Source organism: Sciurus carolinensis, unplaced genomic scaffold (assembly GCF_902686445.1).
Source record: "Sciurus carolinensis unplaced genomic scaffold, mSciCar1.2, whole genome shotgun sequence".
Classification (NCBI taxonomy): Eukaryota; Metazoa; Chordata; class Mammalia; order Rodentia; family Sciuridae; genus Sciurus; species Sciurus carolinensis.
In genome coordinates this window covers 927,954-946,530 of record NW_025920119.1, presented here as the reverse complement: position 1 = coordinate 946,530, position 18,577 = coordinate 927,954, and the positions used below count along the sequence as shown (strand labels likewise).

The window sequence follows — 18,577 nt, the reverse complement described above, 5'->3', positions numbered from 1 at the left end:
TCAGGGTTCTGGCAGCACAGCTCATGGGAGCTTGAGATAGTGACAGGCATCTCTGGGAGACTTGATCACCCTGGTTCTCAGTGGTGAGGACAGCAGGAAGGCCTGGCTTTCTTGCTTCCTTGTGTCTCCTGTGCCATCCAGCTGGATCTCTCTAAGGAAGCTTCATAGGGTGCTACCTGAACTGGTGGGAGTATTTTGTCATGGATTGGCAGGTATTTATGGACACTTTTGTCACCCCTGTGGGTCTGCAATTGCTAAGACTGCAGAACCCTGATGGGACAAGACATGCCCTGAGTCCTCGATCCCAACTCCTTATCCCTAACAACCCAGGTGAGTCCTAGCAGGTCCCTGTTCCTGCTTTCTAAGCAGGTGTTTGCACAGCTGCAGGAGTCTGAGCACTTCAGCTCATGTGATTGGCTGGTGCCACCCTCTGTGACCAGGCCCTCCCTGTTTCCTCTACTTGGAATTTGCCAAGTCTGCATTTAAGACTTAAGAAAACTAGGTAGCTGACAAGGCTTTGGGAGTCTTCCCCCCCTGCAGGAAAACCAGGGCTCAGCTAAAAACACCCTAAGGGAATAAAGGCCTTTTAAAAACAAATCAGAAACCGAGCCTGTTCTGTGGACCCTCTCCTTTAACTTTCCCCATGCCTGTGCAGTGAAGAAAACACCTTCTCCTGTGGATTAGGAAACTGGGCACAGAGATGGCAGGTAACTTGCCTAAGGTCTGAGAGACTCTGAGTGGTTCACCAGGCATCTGGATGAAACTCTGCTTTTCATTGCTCTGCAGCTGAAACCAACAGCCCCCACGTGGCTGTCACCTGTGCTGGGAGGTGGAGTTGGCAAAGGGCCAGACTGTGGAATCACACAGTCCTGGGTTTGAATTGTGGTCCTGCCTATTTAGTAGCATGTGGACCTCTGGGGTGACAGTGTCTTTGTCCCCATGTAGCAGTGCTGCTGAGCTGTCAGAGCTGGGCCATCTGCCTGCCTCACCCCATTGGGACCAAGATGGACTCAGTCACAGAGGGACACTTTGCTGCCCTCTGACCACAGATGACCTTGAGTTGCTCTCAGAGCAGGAGCGGGCTCCCCCTGGGTAAGCCCCGGGCTCGGGGTGCTGCAGCCTGCAGATCTGTGCTGGAGGATGAATGGAAGGCGTGTTTCTTGATTCCAAAGGAGGAAGTCCTTTGGTAGGAGCCTCCTGGCCTGTACTGGAGTTGCCCTGAGCCCCTGGGTGTGTTGCCGAGGGAGCCCTCCACACGCAGTGGGCAAGACCCCCAGGAGGAAGCTAGGCCGTTCTTGAGGGTGTGGGCTGAGAACCTGAGTCATTCTGAGTGTCTGGAAGTGGAGGGAGACTGGTTGGGTGAGGGAGTCATGGTCCTCGCCCCACAATCTCCATGGGCGACTGTGTGTGGAGGACCAGCCTGAAGGACCCTTATGCCAAGAGGCCCCAGGTAAGCACCTAGATTCAGTGTCCAGGGAAGCGTCCTTGTGGAGGACTGTGTGAGGGACCTGGACAGGATGTTTAGTGGTGGCTCTGTTGCAGGAACCTCATCCCTAAGCCCTGAACATCCCTCCTGGGTCCCAGCAGGCTGATCAGTCCTTACCTGTTGGGAACAGTGCCTGCCCCCTATTTATAGCAAGCCAGTGAGCCGTTAACCAGGGCCAGGCTGGCAGCGGAGTTGGAGGCCTTGGCTTCTCCTTACGCCCCACTGCCTGCCCCTAAGGCAGGTTCAGAGGAGCTAGTCCGAGGCCACCGCTTTGTCCTTTTCATCCTGATCTCCCCTCCCTCTTGTCCTTCCTGGGGCTGCAGGGTGCCCCCAAGCCCTGGCTCGGCTTTCATTACCTGTGCTGTGTGGCAGGAAGAGGGGAGGGTGCATCAGGTCCACCCTGCAACCAACGCGACTCATTCCCCAGCCCTGGTCGAGCCCCTGCAGTGCTGGGGGAGCTGGGGTGATCACAGTGAGCACAGGGAAGGCCCAGCCCTCCTGGAGCCCATGGTCTCGATGGAGGGACCCAGAGGGGACAAGCAGATGAAGAAATAGAATGAATTCAGAAATGGTTGAGGAAACAGCAAACGGGAGAGAGAGAGGGCCGGGGTGGGCCTTGGGGGCAATCAGGGTGGGCTTCTCAGAGGAGGTGTCATGGGGGCTGATGGCTTATTGATGGAAAGGAGCTTCTAGGCCAAGAACTGGGAATGGCAGAGTAACAGCACTCAGGCAGGAAGCAGCTGGCAGCCTGGGGAAAGCACGGGTAATGAGGTGGAGAGAGGTAGGGACAGGTTGGGGACAGACAGGGAGAGGTGGGCTCTCCTGACCCTGAGTCTTCCTCAAAGTCTTCCTGGAGAGGTGGCAGGGAGGGCTTCTGAGCTGTCACCATCAGACCCCTTCTCTGCAAAGACCCCAAGCCCCTTGCAGGCCAGCAGTGCTGAGCGTGTGGAGAGGTTGGTTGGAAGGAGGCGCTGGGTCTGTTTGCCCCGAGCGCTGGCTGCCTGCCCACCCCTCCCCCAGTGCAGAGCCACATCTTCCTCTTTCTCTTTTTAAATAGACAAATTTTTAGAGCCGTTTATGGTTCACAGCAAAAATGAGGGGAAGGTGCAGAGATTCTCCAATGCCTGGATCCCTGCACATGCACAGCCTCCTCCACCAGCAATGCCCGCCAGAGAGGCACCTTTGTTACAATCCAGGAACTCACGTCATTGTCACCCAGAGTCTGTGCCCACCTTCGCCCTCTCCCAGGGCATTTCCACTCCCTCACATGCCCCCAATGCTCCACCTGTTCCTCCTGTCCCCTGCCAGCCCCTAGTGACCACTGATCTTTTCCCTGCCTCTTTAGCCTTCTCCCTTCCTGAACGCCACCTCATTGGGTCATGTGGTCTGCAGCCTTTGCAGATCAGCCTCTTCACTTAGTAATAAGCATTGAGAGGTGGAGATTTGTTCTTGTTAGGACAGTTCCCCTTGGAGGACTTGCTTGAGGCTGGAGAGAGGTGGGAAGTGCCCGGTTGCTGGGAGCTTGACTGTGAAATGGGGGCCCAGGGCAGCAGTGGAGCTGGCAGGTGCTGCTGCCCCTGGCCCTGGGAGCAGGGGATTGGCCATGACCATGATGTTCAGTGCAGTGAGCTGAGGAAGCAGGTGCATTGGCCACCTGGGCAAAGCAACAGAAGCCACCTGGGGCTCACTGGTGCAAAGGGCAGTCTCCTCACAGGCCTGGTGGGCTTTGCCTCCCCAGGTCAGCAGCCTCATTGGGAACTTGGGAATGGTGACAGTTACACCTGGATTTCATCCTTGCTTGGAAGTGGGAAGCACCCACTTCTAGGAAGCACCCACAGGGGTCTGTTGAATGAATGAATAAGTGACCCTACTGTGTTCCAGGCTTGGTGTGGGGCAGTTGCACCTAGGTTTGAATTCCCACCCTGCCACTCGAAGCTGAGTATTCTGTACAAGTCATTTAATCTGACCATGACTCAGTTTCCACGTCCATAAAAGGGGGGTGTACCCGTCTCATTGAGCTATCATGAAGAGTTGAGGAAATCATGTCCCTGAGTCTGAGGCCAGAAACAGTGAACCCTTTATGGTACGTCCTGGGTGGTGCTATTAAAGCAAATGTACGGACGCTTACTATGCAGCAGCTATTGTATTCAATGCTGAATGGGACTGTGACCTCTCCTATCATGGGAGGTAAGTTGCAGGGCCCCTGCAATGACAAAAATCATTGGATGCTCAAATCCCTTCCATAAAAGAGCAGAGCATTTACACATACACTAGGTCTGTCCCAAATCATCCCTAGATAACTTACAGTACCTTATAATACCTAACACAATGCAAGGGCTGTGTGAGCAATTGTTATGGTCTGTTGTTTAGGGAATAAGGATGGGAAATTTAAAAAAAAATTATTTTCAGTTGTGGTTGATTGAATCTGCAGATATAGAACCCTTGGCTACAGAGGGTCAACTGATCATCTTATGCCTGAGATTCAAAAATGAATATCACCCATCTCACTGGTGGCATAAGTAAGACCCAGGGAAAGGACATGAATGATGAATTACCCAAGGTCATGCCTGCAAGAGCTGGGATTGGAATTCTGGGCATCTGATTCCGGAGTCCAGTGCACATAACCATGCGGTGGAGGCCTGATGCTGGGAGCTGGGAAGAGGGGGGACACCATCCACTTGGGTTGGGGTGCTCAGAGAAGATTGAGGAGATGGGTGTGACTGGGGAATTCACCCAGAGCTGGAGGCAGGTAGGAGTGGGAGGGGAGCGAGTGAAGGGGACTGCATGAGGAAGGCCAGGCATCGGGGATCCTGTGGGCCAGGCAGAAGGAATGACACCCGTGAGCAGGGTGTGGGGAGGGAGGATTGGGCCACTCCATGGGAACAGCCAGGTCTGGCAGGGTGGCACCATCCCTCTCCACTCTATCCTCCAAATCTGCTTGTGTCAGTGACTTGAACTTCCCCAACACTCCCTCCCCACCACCACCTCTGACCCTCTTCCAGGCCCTGCCTTGCCACAACGAGTTAAATACCTCCAGGCTGCCAGCTCTTGCCATATAGCTCTTTCCCCTGCACCGTGTCCTTACATATGTCTATATTTGTTTGGTTTGGGTTTTTTGTGGGTTCTTTGGTAACAGGACTAAACCCAGGATCACCTAGCCACTGAGCCACATCCTCCACACTTTTTAGTTTTTAATTTCAAGCAGGGTCTTGATAAGTTGCTTAGGGCCTTGCTAAGTTGCTGATTCTGGCTTTGAATTCAAGATCCTCCTGCCTCAGCCTCCCCAGCTGCTGGGATCACAGGTGTGCACACTGCACCTGGCCTTACATCTGTTCTTAACTTGAACTCCAAATCAGCTCAGGCTACCTCTGCTTCAGAGTTGGAGAAACTGAGGCCCAGGCAACAAATTCCTTCTTCTACTTTAGATCTTGAGCCATCACTACCTCCCGGAAGCCCTCCCCAACCTCCCCACTATGCTGTCATGTCTGGTTTCTTGGTTATTTGTTCCCAGAGAACCATGTTTTGAGCTTTAGAGATCTGGCCTCAGGTTGTCGCTGTTTATCCATCCGCATGGTTTAGCTCATGTCTTCCTGTCTCACTGGGCATGCAGGACACACCGGAGAAACACTGAGCAATTGAATGACAGTTGGGGTTCTTGAGACAAGTTCCAGGAAGTGGCGTTAGGGGAACATGGAGTAGGGTGTAGAAAGAATCTAGGAAGCTTCTAGAAGGAGGTGATGCCTTGGCTGGAGCTTGAAACCTGCAGGTGGCAGCTGGAGCACACAGGATGGGACCTGATGGGAGGCTCTGCATGAGCAAAGTCATGGGGATGAGCACCTGGCCTCTGCCGCCTTTGGGAACCTGGGTGCAAGGGCCAGTGGTCAGGTAGCTGGGAATGTGGGCCTCCGAAGGCCTCTGCCCCCAGCCCATAACCCCAGGGGCCCTTGAGGCAGGCAGGGTGGCACCGCCCATCCTCTGCTCACCCCCCTTGCTCCAGTGGTTGCTGAGGGGCTCTCAAGTCTCCCCTCCTTGGCCCCACTTTGTTCCCACTCAGGCATTTTTAAGGCCACCTGCAAAGCCCTCCAGGCACCCTGACTTAGCCTCCTGTCCACTGTGATTCTCTTGGTAAAAGTCAGGGTCCCTGGAGGACTGCAGCTCACTCACCCCGCCCTCATAGCTCTTCCTCTCCCCTGCCAGCTGCCAGTCACCTGAGCCCAGGTGGGTGGGCCTGTGGGGGGGGATCTAGGTCCGGTGGGTGGAGACATTTGGCCCTGAGGAGCCTCTCGCAGCTCTGGTGACTTTCACCTAGGTCCTTGCTGGGCGCATTGGTCCCTGTGGATCAAATCCAATCTTCTGTGTCCACCTTTAAGCTGGGGATGTTTTTTTAAAGAATTGTAAACAAAACACAGAGGAGACCATGTGATTTAGATGCTAGGTGGCTGAAAATAGGTTTTCCAGATTCAGCAAATAAAAATAATTTGCCCGAGTCATCAAATAAAACTTCAGGATACCCAGTTAAACCTGAGCGGCGGGGCAGCAGTGATGAGCCACACGACGCTGCATGCAGGCTGCGAGGGATGCTTTTGTTAAAAAAGGATCCCGCATATCTCCGAAGTTTAGATTTATCTGAGCATCCCATATTTTATCTGGAAGTCCTACCCCAATCCTGAAAAATTTGCTGTCTGATCCTTTGTAGAAAAACTCCGGTGACCCTGGTCTTGAACTTCTCAGTGTGATGGGGAATGAAGGGAGCTCGGGACACTTGATGGAGCAGAGGTCCAGGAGCATGCGCTGCTGGTGTTAGTGTTCGGAATAGAATCAGAGTGGTCATCAACATACATTGAGTGCCTACTGTATGCCTGTGACTCAAGGTCTTCCTGGGAGAGATGGATGTTAAGCAGATAAGCCCAGAGATCTTTGAAGAGCATCCGGCCATAAGTCCTCAGGGAAAGGCTGAAGCAGGGTGGGAGGGTGGAGATGGCTTGCAGAAGGCCCTGTTGTAGACAGGGTGGTCAGGGAGCCTCTCCAAGAAGGAGTCACGTGTGGACTGCTGAATGAGGGGGCAGGGGACACTGCTGTCTGGGGCTCCCACTCCAAGCACTTATGGTGTGCCTGGCCATGTTCTGAGCTGGGCATGCCTTGCACACAGACCCTCCCACAGCGTCCTTGTCACCACCAGGAAGTTGAGGTGGGAGGTCACCCCCACAGCTGGAGCTTGACCTGGGCCTGCCTGGCAGCTCCTTGTTCCTACTTGCGCCTCTTGAGTGCTGTCCTTGATGTGGACCAGCTGTGTGCTGGGCCCTGCTGGAGGCCCTAGGCCTGTGTTTTCCACCAACCTTACAACAGCCCTGCTCCCTGGGGCCCGACAGTCCCATCCGGGTCTTAGAGGAATTAACAGGGCCCAGCACAGAGAGGCAGGGAGGACGTGAGCGGATTGCAAACATAGCCAGGCTGAAGGTGGGCAGCATGTGGGAGGCTTCACAACTGGCTTGGTTTCCCTGTCTACCCTAACTCCCTCCTGAGAGTAATTCTCCTTTTATGCTGTTTAAATATTTGCAAGAGGAGGGAGCGAGGGAGGGAAGGAGTGCAGCCTGGCTTCTGAATGGAGGCAGGGTGGGGTGGGCAGGTGCTCAGAGGCTTGCAGTGCCCAGAGGAGGCCAGCTGTGCCTGCTGGCCTGTGGCCAGAAGCTCAGGCAAGAGGGAGTGGCACTGAGCAGCTTCCCTGCGATTAGCATTCACTGCATGAGCACCTCGCATGGGCCGGGCTGTGAGCCCGGGAGTCCGTGTCTTTTCAAGCACATGTGTTTGTCATGTGTAGGTTGTAGGACCCATCCTGTGTCAGGCACTGTCTCCCTGGTCTAAGTCCAGCCTCACATCTTCCCGTAGGTCAGGCTGCTGCTCGCAGTAACATCACTTGACACGCTCCACACGAGCTGGGAATGTGCCCAAAGTCACACAGATAGTAAGTAGCCAAGGACCCGCCCCCTGGTCAGTGACTGCATTCTGAACTCTTAGCTTCTCTCACCTGCTTCCTGACACCTGTCCTGAATGCTCATGAGCTGGTTCCAAAAGAAGTGAGCTCCCCATCATTGGAGGATGCAAGCAGATGTTGGAGGGCCTTGTAGACAGGATGCTGAAGAGTAGTGAATCTTCCTGACCACTCTGACCTTTGACCCCTTCTTCTGGAAGAGGCCCACAGAGTATGGTTGGCAGAGTTATCCAGGCAGCCCCACGTCAAGTCTCCTGAGTTACAATTCAGTGTTTCTTTTGCTTCCCAAATTGGAGAGACTGAAGGGTCCCTTTTCACAGGTTGCCAGGCATCTTGGATTTCAAGATGACCCAGTACTAGGTGGGGCTGGAGACAAAGCTCTAGGTCAGACCATCACCAAGACCTGAGTTCAAGCCCCACCTGTGCCCTTTCCTGGCTGTGCAACCCTGGGAAATTTGCGTAAACCTCCGAGCCTTGGTTTTTGCATCTTGTACTTCTTTTGATGCTGGGGATGGAACCCAGGGCCTCAAGGTGCTAAGCATATGCTCTGTCACTGAGCTGCCCCAGATCTATGCACCTTTAAAATGAGGATAATAATTAGTACTCTTGTGAGGACTGAAGAAGGTATTCTCTACAAAGCACCTGGCACATAGTAGGTGCTCAGTAAGCCTCCTCTCTTACTCTAAGTTGGGGGTGGTGATAAAAGCATTTGTTCTAAATGGTCTTTGCTTTCAGCTGTGGACAAGATATCCACTAGAATGAGGCCCTTGGTCTGCCCCCTGCGGCCTCTGTGTGACCACATATCTTTTAAAATCAGTGCCTTGGTTTCCCAAATAATTTAGAAATAACCTTATTAGAACAGTGTCCCTGGCACATAGTGAATGCTCTGAAATAGTGGGTGGTGAGCACCGTCATCATAAAGACCCTACTGTGTGCATGCCCATAACACATCTCATGCAGTGTTTGCTGCATCCCTGGAAGGGGATAGGTCCTCCTTCACAGAAAAGCCCCTGAGGTGCCAGCAGGGCATGTCTCAGCTGCATTCATGCAGGACTGGAGTGGCCAAGGTAGGGTACAGGTGCAGGTCTGGGTGGCTCCAGAGTGCCACCTCCCCCAGCTCTGTGCTCCCTGACAGCAGTGGGATTCCTGGGGTGAAGCTTAGATGATCAAGTAGGTCTCCATGAGCCAGGATGCCTTGTGACCGTCACTGCCCCCAGACCATCCTAGGGCCCTCTAATCCATTGTCCTCCAGAGTGCACCAAGTCCAAGCCTAGGGGAGAAAGTGTTGAGCTGGATCCTGGCTCTTCCTCCTCGAGGGCTGTGGTCCCTGCGCTGGCCTCTCTCTCCTGCGTGGAGAAAGCCTCTCAGCCACCTCCTGTGCTAGGCATCTGCCCCTGGTGCTCGTCACCAGCCTTTTTAATTTCCTCTCCTGGCCGCGGGTGGTCAGCTGGTTATTCACTTCCGGTGAGAGCTCCTATCTGATCGCTGGCAGCCTTGGAGGTGGGAGGAGTCCTCACCTACACACACCCTTGGTGCCACACCCTGCCCACAATCCACCCAGGTGAGAGGCTTGGAGCCAGGCAACCTGGGCTCCTCCCTACCATGTGACCCAGGGATGGGGCTAAACCTGAGTTTCAAGATCCACAGCTGGAAACAGACAGCCTTCTCCACTCCGCAGGCTTTGGGCTTGAGACAGTGTGTGTGCATACAGTCAGGGTGCAAGAGGAAGCAGATGGTCCCCAAACTCATCACACGATGGCAACTTTGATGGAAGGACTGTTGATAAGGTGGGGAAGGACACTGGGATTCTGACAGTGGGGACCTAGAAACCATTACCATTGGGGCTGAAAGGGGTTGGAAGGAGAGGTTACCAGGAGGTCGGCTGTGTGGGGATGGTCCTGCAAGAGTCCTGGCTGCTGATTCCTTCCTCTCCCAGGGAAGCTCTTCCCTTCCCTTGCTCTGTCCCTCTCCCTCCTCCTTCTCTTCCCCTCCAATTCTCCAATCCAGTTTGGGCATTCCTGAGAATCACCTGGAAGGCTTGAGAAACGCCCCAGAATTTCCAGTTCAGGAGTTCTAGGGTGAGACCCAAGAATTCATGTTTCTGACCTGGTCCAAGCGAGGCTGATGCGGCAGGACCAGGAGCCGAGCACCTCTGGTGTGCTCCAGAGCACTGTCCTGCCTCCCTCATTGATCCTGGGACTCAGGGGACCAGAAGCCCCTGGGGCAGGAACGTCTGCTTCCAACCCTGTAGCTCTCCACACCTTGACCTCCATCCCTGGGGCCTGATGAGGGTGGCCATCCCCCGCCTCCTGCCCAGCTGAGTTCAGGGGTGATGGCACCCCTATCCACAGCACTTGCACCTGGTCTCTCTTGACCATTGCTCTGACCTGTCCATGCTGCAGCTCAGCAGTCCTGGCTGAGGTGGGGCTCAGAGTGCAGGCTGTATGAGGCGTACTCGGGATCAACACCAGGGAAGGGAAGTTAGCAGCAGGGACAGTGGACTGTGATGCCAGCTCAGTGAAAGTCCCATGGGGCCCTCTTAGGCGAGCCGAGACTTCTTGTCACGGCTGTGAGGTGGGCGAAGGTGCTGGATCTTTATACACTGCACTCATCCGTGGTCGGATATGGGCCACCCTGGGAAGGAGCGAGACCTGGAGGCCATCCCTGACCCTCAAGGGCTGGAGCCGAGTGTCTCCATGAGTGACTCAGCCATAGGAACCAGGAGATGAGGACTGTGACAAGGACACAGACAGCAGATAGAATATGCCATTCAACAAACAGCGTATCCTGTCTCAGTTCCAGAGGCGGAAATCCCAAGATCATGCTGTTGGCAGGGTTGGTTCCTACCGAGGTCTGAGAGGTGGATCTGCTCTGCGCCTCTCCTCAGTGTGTGGATGGCCGCCTTCTCCCTGTGTGTGCACGGGTCTCCCCTGTGTGTGTCTGTGTCCTGGTGCCCTCTTCTTATGAGGACACCAGTCATTCCAGATTAAGTCCACCCTAATGACCTCATTTTACCTCAGTCACCTCTGCGAAGATCTTATCTTCAAATACAGTCACGTTTGGAGCTGCCAGGAGTTAAGATTTCAGCATCCGAATTTGGAAGGAAGATGAATCTCAGCCCATCACAGGGAGAGGCGACAGATTGCAGGATCGGATTCCCAGGGTTCGAAGAGAAGTGACAGGGAAAGCGAGGGCATTAGGTGACATTCTAGAAAATGGGAGTTGGGCGGATCTGTGAAGCCTGAGTGGTAAGCAGCAGGCTGAGGGCACTGACTAGATGCTAGAACTTTCCAAGCCTGGCTCCTTCCCTCCTCCCTGAGCTCTGAGTGAGAGCTGGGGATTTGCCACATGTCCTGAGGAAGCTCACGGCTTCCTTCTGTGGACATGGAGCAGATGGGGCCTGGTGCTCCCTGCACCCCCCAGAAGGGAGGACACAGGCAGGCGACAGAGAGTGACAGGCAGATGGCTGGCTGCCTCTGAAGAGCAGGAGGACCTTGATGGGAGGGTAGCCACCTGCTGGAGAAGGTCAGCCACTGGGAAGAGCTGGAGTCTGCACCTTTGGGTGGGAGCCACGTCTGCACAGGTCTTGAGAGCCGTTCCAGACACTGCCACCCGGGCAGGAAGGCTGGACTGTGATACACAGGAGGCCAGCCTGGCCCAGCCATACAGTTTTGTGCAGAGCCAGCACATTCATCATTTATTGAGTACCTACTGTGTGCCAGAATTCAGGGTGGAAGTTGACACAGTGGTAAAGCTGGGAGCCACAGAGTGCTTGTCCTGATGGGGTTTGAACCTGGCAGAGGAGTAGGTGCCGACCACAGCATTTCAGTCTGATAAGTGTTAGAAACACAGCCACTGTGGGAATGCTAGCAAGGGACTGTAATGTTCTGAACAGGTGACATCCAGCCAGGGCCAAAACAGTGGTAAAAGGCAGGTGAGGCTCCAGGCAGAGGTGACATTTGTCACCTCTGTGTGCCAAGCTCTATGCTCAGCACATGATGTTCTGCATCTGGTTCCATTCTCCCAGTATCAAATAGCCAGGGTTCAGAGAGGTGATGTGATTTGCCTGAGGTAACACAGCTGATAGCTACAAGGCCAGGATATGACATCTGGAGCCATAATGGAAAAACCCTTTTAAGTTTGAATGACAGCTCTGCCCCTTCCTATCTCTGTGACACAGAGTGGGCCACTTCACCTCCCTGAGCCTCAGTTTTCATATCTGTAAAACAGGCCAGCTTCCCAGGGTCTTGCTGGATTTTCACACTTAGCAATGCTGCAGGCGAGGCCCAGCGCGAGCTCACTGAGCTTGAAGACGAGGAGTTCTTCATGGGGCTGGTGCCGACAGGATGGAGGGGGTAGTCCAGTGGGTCAGCTCTCCATAGCACACAGTCAGGGGTGTCCTGAGCTCTGCCTTCATCCCCAGGAGACATCCAGATGGAAGGGAGAGCGGGCAGTGGGGCCTGGACTGCTCTCAGATGAGTGCACGGATTTTCTGTAGGGTGAGTGCAGGGACCACAGGGAAGGGACCCATTGGCTGGGTCACTCTGGACTTTGCTTCCCCCACCCTGACCTCACAGCCCAGTGATTCAGACCTGGGCAGATCCTTGTGGTCTTCTTTCAGTGTCCTCAGACTCGAGGGCCCATAGAGGAGAGGGGCTTTGCTTAAGTCCCAGAGTGACTCTGAGCAGATTGGGATCTAGAATCCAGTGAGCCCACCAGAGGGTCAAGGCCGCAAACCAAGTCCTGTTTGCCCTTTCACACTGTCCCCTGTGCTTGGCACTCTGGAGAATTCAGGAAATACTTGTTGAGCAAGCAGGTACAGTAAGAAAAGCCCATGGCCTGGGGTGTGACCAGAGGCGGACCTGAGACTCCATTTCTCAAAATGCGCTCATATGGTAGGTGCCTGAGTGGGGATTTGAACCCGGGTCTGCTGGATTCCAGGGCTGATAGTCTACATCACACCTCCTGATTCATGTAGCTACCTGAGTCATCCAACCATTCACTCATGGAGATCTTTATTGAGCACCTACTATGTTCTGGTTATAACACAGTAAGAACAGGAGAGGTTTCTACCCTCATAGAGCTTAGATTCTGGAAGGAGGGTGCAGACAGTAAACCAATAGAGAAAAAGGACAGGAAGGGTGGTAAGTACCCTGAAGGGGCCATGATAAGGGCGAGGTTGTGGTCAGGGAAGAAGAGGACATTTGGTGTGACATCTGAGAGAAGCAGCAGCCCACCATGCAAAAGTCCACGCAAATAATTAAAGTGGGAAGCAGGTAGCCGCTAAGTCGCAAACCTGCTGAAGACAGGTGGCGAGGGTGTGGAAGGAAAGCAACTACCAGAGTGCCCCCAAAATGGCCTGCAAATGGTCCTGGGGAGCTGCACCCTGGTGGCACTGGTCTCTCCCCACTGCCTTGCAGGTGAAGCAGATCATGGAAGAGGCGGTCACGCGCAAGTTTGTCCACGAAGACAGCAGCCACATCATCTCCTTCTGTGGTGAGTCGGTGGCCCGTCTGTGGCCTGGAAAGATTCTTTTCTGGACGTGGCCTCAGGAAAGGCAGTTCTTTGAGCCAGACTTCTCACATCATGTTTTGTGACTCCACAGTTAATTTTGGATCCTGACTCAATTGGAGAACCTGGAGATACAGAATAGTGAGAGACCCAGTTGCCAGTGACTTCCACACCCTCTGGGGAGGTCACCCTGGCTTGCACTGGGGGATCACCTTGCCCTCCGTGTGGGCACCCCTTACGTAGACCCACGCACCTGAGCAGCGATCTCTCTTCCAGTTCCTCGCTCTGCCCATGAACTTGCAAGGTAGAGGGATAGTGCAGACGAGGACTTTTTAAAGACAAGGAATGAAGAGTCCCTGCTGACACAATCCTGAGGGACCGTGGCCAGCCAGCTCAGCAAAGGAGGCAGGCCTGGGGCTCGGAGCATGACTCAGACTTCTCTCCCTAAACCAGCTCTGCTCCTAAGATTCCAGAAATAATGGCACTGCCAGGTTCGTGCTGTGCTTTGATGGTGGCTGGAGACAGGCGCTCTGCGTGGGCCTGAAGTCAGCACTCAGGTCAGTCGGTCGTGCGCACAGTGGGTGTGTTTCTCTTCCTCCCCGAGAGCATCATCTGTAATGCCGGGAGCATCTCCTGGTGAAGGTGTCCTCCAGTCCCCTGTCTGTGACATTGACCCCTGGGAGGTCCCTGAGCAAAGGCACCTGACCAGCCCACCAGCTCTGGGCAGACGGCTGGGGCACCACAATGTGCTGAGCACGCTCATGTCAGGGAGCCAGAGCCCCAGTTCACCCCCTTTTCACCCAGGCAGACCTGGGTTCAAATCCCAGCTCTGCCTCTTCCTATTGGGCGACTTTGGGCAAGAACTTATTTAAGTGGAATATGTTTATTTAATACATACAGACATACACACTCAGGTGTTTATATATGTGTATATATGAATATATGTATTTACATATGTGTACATAAATACATATGTATAAGTACAGATGTGCGTGGGAATATTATCTATGTTTTTATAAAACAATTACATTTTATTACATTTATATAACTATATATTTTCTCCTGGACATTTTTATTTGCAAATAGAAAACATACGTGTCCCCATCAAGACTTGCCAACATACCTACCAATTAAATCCTTAGAGAAATAGAAAGTGATAAAAAGAATCATGATACTTCTCTAACCGACCAAAGTTTCCATGTGAGAGAAATCAGGTGGGAGTAACTGAGGCCTGAAGAGTCCCATCGAGGGTTCTTTTATCCAGTGTCCTCAGGAGCCTTTGTCAGAAAGAATCAAACACTGTACACAGAGCCTGAAATTAACTTATTTCAGTACAAGCACGTGGAAAATATTGTCTGTATAAGTTAAAACTCAGAATGTAAAAAGAGTTTCACCCAGAATATTTTAAATGCATGAGCAGAGTGGGCAAGATGATCTGGACATTGATTCACACAAGTAAAGGCTGACTCAAACAGAGACGAGCCGTCAACCCCAACCTTCTCCCTGTCTCTTCTTGCACAGAACCTTGGCCGAGCTCTCCACCCTGTGTGGTTCACTAGAGCTCTTACTTCATGGGCTTCGTCTCAAGAGTTAGGTAAGGTAAACCTTCCCAGTTATCTGACACCCTCCAGGTGCCCAGTAAGGAGTAGCTGCTGTTACATACTCACTTTTTCAGTAAGCATTAATGTTATACCTGTTGCATACCTGTGCATGAGGAGAAGGTGAGAATATGGAGGGGTGCCAGAAGCACCAGGAGTAAGATAGAGGCTGTCAGCATGGTGTGCACAAACGTTTCCCAGAATGACTCACTTCAGCCCAGAGAGGGAAAGTAGTTCGCCTGAGGTCACACAGTGAGTTTATGGTAGAGACCAGGCTATATAATCCACGTGTCCTGCTCTGAGGAGACTGGGCATGGTCAGAAGTGGGAAGATTGCTACAAAATCCTCAACAGTGTGACTTACAGCTCACCTTGAACTCAGCCTGGGTTTGAATCCTGACTATCATTCACTTGCTGGGTGCCCTTGAGCAATTCAGTTCACCTCTCTGATCCTCAGGGTCCACATCTGGAAAGTGGAGGTAGTTTTCCTTTCTTCCCTGGCCACGCAGAGTTTAAAGGAGACCCATAAACATGAACTGTACTACATTCACAGTAGCAATGATGGTGATGGTGGTGGTGATGATGATGATGATGATGATATTGATATTCTTTGGCCCACGTAGAGGTGAGCAGTCTATAGCCCATCTCTCTCCCTCTGAAAGGGGTAGAAGCTGGCATTCATAAAACACCCACTGTGTGCCTGGCTCTGCTAAGTACTTCCCATGTGTGCTTTTCACCTCTCCTAACAGCATCTCTGAGGCTAATGCTCACACTACTGCCCTTTCTAGGTGAGTAAGCCGAGGCACCAAGGAGAGGTCATTTCCCAGTCACACAGCTGGGTAGTGGCTGGCAGAGGACCTGCATAGAGGTGGACCAGCCTTAGCCATGACTGTGGGTTATCCACTAAGCTCCCTCGCTTCTTTAGAGGGTGAAGCCAGCCAGGTGGGGTGCACATGTGTTTTCCTGTAATGCTGGCCAGAGGCAGGTGATGCTGGGGGTACTGGCTGCCCAAGGAGCCTGTGTCTGATGGAAGCTCTGAGCCATGCTGGGTGCTGGGAACATGGACAGGAGAGTCAGTGCTGCTGCCCACCATATCCCCACAGCTGCAGTGGAGGCCTGTGTCCTGCATGGGCTGCGGCAGCGGGCGACTGGCTTCCTGTGCAGCAACAAGATCGCAGCTCTCTTCATGAAGGTGGGCAAGAGCTTTCCGCCAGCCGAGGAGCTGAGCTGCAAAGTCCAGGACTTGGAGCAGCTGATTGAGAGCATGTGAGTGTGGGGACCAGGCTGGACAGCCCCTCCCTAGCCCCTGGAATGCTCTCTGCTCCCCAGACCTCCAGTCTCTTTCTGCCTGAGGGCCTTGGCACATGCTGTTCCTCCAGCAGGCTCACCTGCTTGGTCTTTCGTGGCCCCAGCTCGGTCACTCCAGCCCTCACCCCACCTTCTTTCACATATCCTGTTTGCTTTCTTCACACTTGTTCTTCCTATCAGGAATTAGCTGTGTCTTGTTTTATTGTTAACTTGATTGTTACCTCTCTGAATGCCACAAGGAAAGGCAGCTACATCCGTGTCATCCTGTTATGTCCCCAGCATCTGGGGCAGTGTCTAGCACCTGGAAAATGCCCCTGAGGCAGTTGGTGCTGGGACCACACCCTGTTCTCAGTGCAAAGCCTCAAAGGATCAGAGTGCTTTCTGTCTGCATAAACCAGCTGCTGCAGTCTCTTGATTAAAACTGTCTTGGAGGCTGCTACTGAAGGGGGAGTTGTCACTCACCTATCGTGGTGCCTGGTTAATGAGTTGGGGAGGTTTATGGACTGATTGTGCCACACGGCCTGTTCTGAATACAGAGCCCAACCCCCATCTTGGGGCCTGGGTGGAGATGGCAAATGGGTTTTAACTCCAATTTGTGCCTGTGGCTCCCATAGACTATGTCATGAAGGATTCTGAAGCTGTGATTGGGCATCATGGGAAAATGTGTGTGGATTGATCGACTGTGTCTGTCACAAGCAAGAGAAGGGAAGGGGAGAGACAAACATACTCTGTGTCTGTAAGTTCTCTGTTACTACAACAAAATACCTCAGATAATTGACTTAAAAAGAGGACAGGTTGACTTAGCCTCAGAGTTTTAGAGGTTTTTGTCTAATGACCAGTTGACCCCATTATTGGCCTATGGTGTGGAAGCTGTTTGCTTTATGGCCAGGATGCAAAAAAAAAAAAAGGAGGAAGAGATCCACATCCCACAGTGCCATTTGAGAGCACTCCCCCAATAACCTAAAACTTCCCCCCCCCCCACTAAAGGTTCCCTACCTCCCAGTAGCACCAGGCTGAGCACAAAGATTTTGACACTTGGACCTTTGGGGAACATTTCAGATCCCAACTATAGCATGCCCTACATTTGCCATCAATTCATAGGCTGATCATCCCACTGAGTGAGAAACAGCCCCCTGTTTCCCTTGCCCTGCAGGCCCTGCCTGCCCAGGGCTGCCCCAGAACCATATGGTGGGTAGAGCTCTGAATTTGGATTTTCCAGCTCCTGTTTGGACTTCTTAGCCCCATGGTCTTTAGGTTCCTTCCAGTTTACCTGCTGAATTCCTGGGTATTTCCAGATAATTTCCTAAGGAACTGGATATCCAGGGCTTTTCACAGTGTGAGGACTTCCCTAGGGAGGGATCAGAGATGCCCTTGCCAGGCAGTAAGGGAGAACCATTCATTCTCTTGTGCAATCACTCGTTCATGACCATGATCACTGAGCACTCCCTGTGTGCCAGACACAATGCTAGGCCCCTGAGGTACAGACACAATGTGGGCCCATGCTTGCCTCCTGGTCAACTCTCAGTATTTTATTTTATTTTTTTAAGTTAAATTGCTTAGTCCATATTCTTAAGATCATAGCATGGAGGGGAAGACAGAAAATGGAGCAGGCTTAGGGGCAGAGGACAGCATTGTTCTACAGGCTTCCTGTAGGAGATGGCCTTGCTGAGACCCAAAGGGTGAGAAGGGACCCTCCCAGGAATGGGGTGGGGGGAGCCAGGAAGCAGCATCAGCCTGTGGAAGGCTCCAGAGAGTCTGCTCACTGCTCGGTGCATCACGGAGTGAGTGGGTAGAGTAAGGGGCTGCTGGAGAAGTAGGGGTCCAGGTCATGGAGCACCTGCCAGTCACAGGGAAGACCTTTTTTTCAGGGGCACTGGGGAGACTCTGAAGGGTCCGTAGTCCAAGACTCTTGGTCAGCATTTGATTCCAGTAGAGAGAAGGAACGAGCAAGGGAGAAAGGGAGGTCAGAGACTGGCTTGCCTGTCAACAGCATCTGAAACCCTCTGTTTAGCCACATCTCCACACTCACTGGGTATTATTCATTTTTTAACACTTGACCCACTGACTTGGAGCACTATGGGCTCTTGCTTTGCTGCCTTCATTTTCTAGAGAAAATGAGCATTTTCCCGTTTGCATACTGGTCCTGTGGATTTCCTTTTTGGATCTCTTTTTCCCTATTGGTCTTAAAGGTGAAACCAGATCCAGTGCCTCCAGGAAAATTCTCGGAAGCTGCCCAAGCTGCCCAACCTGTCCCCGCTCGCCATCAAGCACCTGTGGATCCGCACCGCCTTGTTCAGGAAGGTCCTGGACAAAATTGTGCATTACCTTGTGGAAAACAGCAGGTGAGAGGTAACGGCCAGATCCCTGCATCTACTCTACCTCCACCTGCTGCCCATCCTGGGAATTGTACTCTCATGCACAAAGTGCCTTTCTTTTTCCTTTGACAGTGAAGTAGATTTGAAAATGATTTTAAACATGCCTCCTGGATGTTCAACTCTGAGCAAGCCTAGCTTAAAAATTTGGGAGGATTTGGATGTTTAATACCAGGGCAGAGGATTCTGATTTAGAGCAGGATGAAGGGACCCTGGGTTTCTTCCCAGGGGCCCACAGTAAGGTGGAAAGTGGCTGAACTGGGCTCCCATGCAGTCTGTCTGACTCCAGATCCTATGTGGGTCATCCCCTACTG

At 52.8% G+C, this 18,577-nt stretch overlaps 2 pseudogenes; one reads left to right on the top strand and one right to left on the bottom strand.

Moving 5' to 3' along the window:
• Positions 1-18,577, bottom strand: part of LOC124973644 (polyubiquitin-C-like) — an 84,056-nt pseudogene that overhangs the window by 27,702 nt on the left and 37,777 nt on the right.
• Positions 1-18,577, top strand: part of LOC124973643 (small G protein signaling modulator 1-like) — a 44,025-nt pseudogene that overhangs the window by 6,551 nt on the left and 18,897 nt on the right.